Source organism: Lolium perenne, chromosome 7 (assembly GCF_019359855.2).
Source record: "Lolium perenne isolate Kyuss_39 chromosome 7, Kyuss_2.0, whole genome shotgun sequence".
Classification (NCBI taxonomy): Eukaryota; Viridiplantae; Streptophyta; class Magnoliopsida; order Poales; family Poaceae; genus Lolium; species Lolium perenne.
In genome coordinates, this window is record NC_067250.2 from 331,947,118 (window position 1) to 331,952,466 (window position 5,349).

The 5,349-nt window shown below is 49.3% G+C and overlaps 1 long non-coding RNA gene across 1 annotated transcript; it reads left to right on the forward strand.

Annotated features, from left to right (window-relative positions):
• Window positions 1-656: 656 nt before the first annotated feature.
• On the forward strand, window positions 657-4,122 carry LOC127312271 (uncharacterized). Its single transcript, XR_011749688.1, has 4 exons — window positions 657-1,606; window positions 1,775-1,885; window positions 2,367-2,441; window positions 3,776-4,122. It is a non-coding gene; the product is annotated as an uncharacterized lncRNA (long non-coding RNA).
• The last annotated feature ends 1,227 nt before the right edge of the window (window positions 4,123-5,349 follow it).

Sequence of the window (5,349 nt, forward strand, 5' to 3'; positions counted from 1 at the left end):
GGGAGGAATTGATGGAGGGAGTGGGCGGGGGTGATGTGGCGAGAATGAGATGGTTCAGGAGCCGTCCTGAGGTGCGGTGGTGGTGATGTGGAGGCCCGCCCGCCCGGCTTATAAAGCGGGTCGGGGCGTTTGCGTCCTAGCTAGCTCGTGCAGGCAAGGCAACGGACGAACGGTGTGGAGGTAGGCTAGCGTCAATGTGGCATGGCCGGGGCAGGGGGTACTCCACTCCACTCTAGTTTTTGGCGTTTCGTGCACACCCCCCACTCCCATTGCCATTCCCCATGTCCATGTCCATGTGCGGTAGCGGCAGCGCGCGGTAGGACGCCGGCTCACGGTACGCCGCCCCATACCGTCCACTTCACCCTCGCGCCTCTTCTTGCTCTCCTTTCCCCATTCTTCACCTTCATCCATCGTGTGAAGCGAAGCTCAGCTCTCTTTGTACATTTCCTGCATGCCTAGTACGTACGTTTCAGCTCAGCCTGTCGAAATGCACAAAGGGACACACCCTTTCGCTTGTCCGCGATCTAGAACGATGCCTCCCGCCGTCAGATCGATCCCATCCCATGGGCACGCACACAGCTCACTAGCTAGCTAGGAACAACAACAACAGAGGAGCTAACAACAACTGGCCTAGCTTTGTCTTCTTCACACAACAGAACCACCTGCCGTTTTGGCGCCCTGATGCTGTGCACCTTCTCCTATCACGCCGTATACGGCTTGGCTTGGCTTCGTCGGAGGGGATCGACCGGAGCCGTACGCGCGATCCTCCCGTGCTCTTCTTCTTCCACGTTGCGCGCGTAGCTAGCACCTTCTGCTTGCGCACCACCGTGCCCGTGCAATTCGGCAGCCACAAGCATGTGGACCACAACAAACTTCATCACACACACACGGCCGGGATGGGAGCAAGCCAGCAAGCAAGCCGTGCGATCTTCTCTTCTCCCTCCGTTTTCTCTTCCTCTCTGCCTCCACACGTCGGCCTCCCGTTGCTCCGCTTTGCTTGTTCCTCCGGGCTTCTCCCTGCGGTGCGCGTCGCCAGCGTGCTGCACCACCACGGCCACACGCGCCGCCGTGCACGCCCGGCAACCTCGACACCGTCAAGCTCCCTGCTTCATCTCCGGTCGGCCACCCTGCAAGTTCTCCGCGCGCTGCTCATCTTCGTCGACGCCCGCTGCTCGTCGCCTCAAAGGCACGCCCTTGTTTCAGCCCAACTCCGCTGCGTCCCAAGGTTCATCACATGCATGCAACGACGACCCCCTCCGCGATGGTCTACGTTGTCCTCGCGCCTCGGCCAAGCGCCGCGTCGCCGACTCAGCACCACCTCAAGATCGCCGTCCTCCGCATGCTGTAGGTTCTGTCCGTGCTCGACGGCAGCAGCGCACACTGGCGCTCTCCGTCTCCGACTGCGTCGTCTACGTCTTCGTACACGAGAGAGCGCACGACACGCCCGAATGTCTCCGAGCATGTCTGCCTCCGTCTCAATGCACATCACCACACCATCGGCCTCGTCCGACTCCAGATCGTGGCAACTGCTCGCCGTGTCCCCGCCTAACTCGAGCGCACCTTCGTCACCGTTCGTCCCGTCTGCGTCGTGCAGCACTGCAGCCAGGTAGGTAGCATCAAGTGAAGTCTTTTCCTTGTTTGTTCAATACCGACACAGTAGACCAGCTGGTCGTCTATTCCTTGTATCCTGTTCCAATTGACCTGTGTTGAAATCGTGGTCGATACAGAATCCCAATCCTTTTTGTGGATTAATTCTTCCCTGTGCAACTGACAGAAGGACCTCGCTCGTCAGAGACCCCGGCGCCACATCTGCAGCAGATCCCAGTCAGTGTCTGGTCAGCAGCACCCAGACCCGCGCGTCAGTGACCCGGGCTCGTTCCCTTCGGTGAGAAAAGTCTCACGTCTATCCTGTTTTTCCACAAAATGTCTATGTTTTGTAAAATTCATATCTTCCAAATTATAACTTGAAATAAAATGTTTTATATATGAAAATTGATCAGAAAAATGTGAAGAATCTGAATATGACATCCATATGCTTGTTTGCATCTTGCATCATGTCGCGACGTGATAGTTTGTGCATGTTCACCTAACATATATGCGGAGTATTTCGGACACCGACTATGGTTTCCCCTGCTCTGTTTAATATTGAAGTAGCTCACCCCTGCCATGTTGTGCCATGCTAATCAACACTTAAATTTATCGGTAGAAAATGCAACTCCAACCTTAATTTGTTTGTCCGGGGTTCCGACTCCGATTAATACGGATAAGTTGCATCGCATCATGTTTGCCATGCCATGCATACCATATCTTGAGCATGCCGATTTTTCTTTCGTAGTTGTAAGATTTGCATCCGATGTTTGTTGTAGCATTTGCTTCTTCCCGGATAGGATCGCGAAGTGGTGCGGTGAGATACGATGAGTTCTCCGAATGTTCCTAGGCAGGCAAGCATTTCCTAAACTCCTGTCTCTGCAGTAGTCGCTCACCTATTTTATTTTGCCTTCTCCCTTATGCTATCCTTGAGTTGCGTTCTTGTCACGTGTCCCTTCCACTTTGTACCTCAAGCAGCCTATATTGCCTCCACCAACCACCTACAGCTATTGTTTGGTTTCGGGTCAGCCTTGCGAGTCGTAGTGCATGCTAGTGCTATTTATATTGTGTTACCATTATCGCTATCTTATCGGGTTATCTGTTGGGGAATCATGACACATGGCTTATGGATATATCTGTTGAGGGTATCATGGTTACTTGTTAATAGCTGTTAGCAGAGGCATCGGTGGGTCAGCTGATCGTTTTGTGACGGCTCACTTGTGTTTCCTAAATATCTAGGACCCCGAGTTCTTGTTATCTGTTTCGAGACTGAGTGCTCTAACCACATGTGGGTATGCCTATGGGTCTCCCCTCGACCACTGGCGGAATCTACAGCTTTGTCCAGTGGCCACAACTAGTTTATATGTTTTCCTTTGGTTATTGCGTGCATGCCAGCTTGTTACTTATTTATTTTGGGCAGCCCCTGGGTGCCTTGTATCCCTTGTTTCTGGTATGCACGTATAGGATGCGGTACGTTCGTTCATCGATGCTGAAGCGGGTCATTCGCCCCAGTGTGTGTTTTGACCCTCGGAAGCCGTAGGCGCAAACAGCTAGGTTCGTCTCGGAGATTCGGCCGGACTTCAATTCGGGTTCAACTTGGTTAGGTGGCTTCCTGGACATTGTTGTCGTGAAGGAGAGTGTGTGTCGTGATATCCTTCCCTTGCTCGGTTGGGTTGATCGTGCGTGTGGGCACATTTGGGCTCCCCTGCAGGGTTAAATCTTATCGATAAGCCGTGTCCGCGGTTATGGACGACTTGGAGCTGTATGACTCGACCATAGACAACTTACACCTGTTGTTTCAATACTAATAACTTGCATAGTAAGATAGAACAACTTAAATAATAACTGGTTAAAACTTATCAACCGTGTGAGTGCCCTTGTAAGTACTTCCTTGCGAGGGGGGAACACATCGGCTGTGTTATGTTTGCAGAGTATAGAACTATTAGTTTATGCGCTCTCTCACCTTCTCTGATAGACGACTGTTGTAGAGTATCTCTATAGGTTTTTAGTGCTTGCGCTCTGCCGCTTAACCCCACCATATATCATATGATGTTCCTCTTGTGTCCTCTAAGTCCCCTGCGTGCCTCAAGTACAAAGGACGGCTGGTTGATGATTGCTTATACGTCTTGAAGTCTTGTTAAGTATGAACCCGTACTTATTGCTGCTTCTTTGGGACATAACCATGCAGGTATGAAGTTATGTTCGATGAAGACGAGGTTAGCAAGGTTACCCTTCCGGCTTGGCCTGGGCAGGGTTATGGACACCACTGGTTATCTTCAGGACTCTTATTCCAATTTGTATCTTGTCCGTACTCGGACGTATTCGATCTTCTGTATGATTTGAATCTTTGTATTGTATATTTTTATCTTGACTCGATGGAGTCATTGTTTTAATATATCTATTCTTGTGGGCTCTATTGTAATCCTGTTGTAATGTTACCGCTCGTGTTAATTCCTCCGGCATCACGTGTGTGATCCGTCGCGCACGTCGTGTCGGAGGGCGTCTCTGGATCGATATCATGCGGATTTCGGCGGATTCGCTGGGATCCTCATGGTACCGGTTTTGGGGCATCACAATGATCCTACGATAATCCTACAATTTCAAAAATCGAGTACACGAAATAATCCTTTGTAAAATGTAGTAATTAACAATTAGAAATCATATTGACAAAATTGCCAATAATTAACAGTTAGTACTGCAGAAAACAAACTACTATAGCAGAAAAGACAATGCTTATCAATTCATGAAATAGATTTGATAAGCCAGTAGTGCATGCGATTACAATGCTACATCTAGTAGATAAGATGGCTCATCAAAAAATGATAAACAAAGACCAGTTCATTCATCAAAAAATCAATAAAATAGTTGGATCCAGGAACAAGATATAAATGCAGTACAGACAAAATTTGAGGACAATGTAGATGATATATTGTATCCCCATATGTGGACACCAAGGTATGTAGCACATGTAGTCCCTCGAAAAGGACAACAAGCAGATCTACATTACTTAATCAACTACTAGATTTGTTGACCTAATGACTAATTAGTTAATTATTTGTTGAAGGAGACAAATGAACAAGCATATCTACTTTTAACAAGCTTAGAAGACCAGATTTCGTTGACCTAATGACTAATTAGTTAAATCGAAAAGTAAAAAAGACCAGATGAGGTGGATAGTATGTACCAGATCAATCCTACTAGTAGGAGATCCAAAAAAGAAAGGGGAAGTACAAGGTTCAAACAAACCTGGACAACGACGGTAGACGAGCCTGACCTTGCACTTGCCTCTGCGTTGGCGTCTGGTCGTGCCGTCGGTCCCTCCGGCAGCAGATTTTCTTGGTCCCTCGTCGCAGCAGCTGTTCTAGGTCCCTCCGGAAATATTGATTGCAGGAGTGAGAGAGGCATGTGAGAGAGATGATTGTGGGGTTGGGGTTCAAAGGGTTAGGGCTTTTACACATCACCTGTCTGCCTAGCCATCCCCGTCGGCGCCGTCACCGTTGCCCTGGACACAATGAGACAAGCACAACGGCCCAGACAACGACCACGGCCCAAGACGGAATAAACGGGCCTAAACTAACCCAGTAGGAGGAATACCGAATCTCAAAGCACATAAATAAATGTTAAGTTCCTTTGTCTGATTAATAAAAGAATCAACTCGTTAGCCTTTTGCAACTCATAACCACCAATGCGATCTGCTCTCGGATCCTAGGGTTTTGGCACGGCGATCACTTATACAGAGGGTGGCCTGGGGAGGGCGGCGCA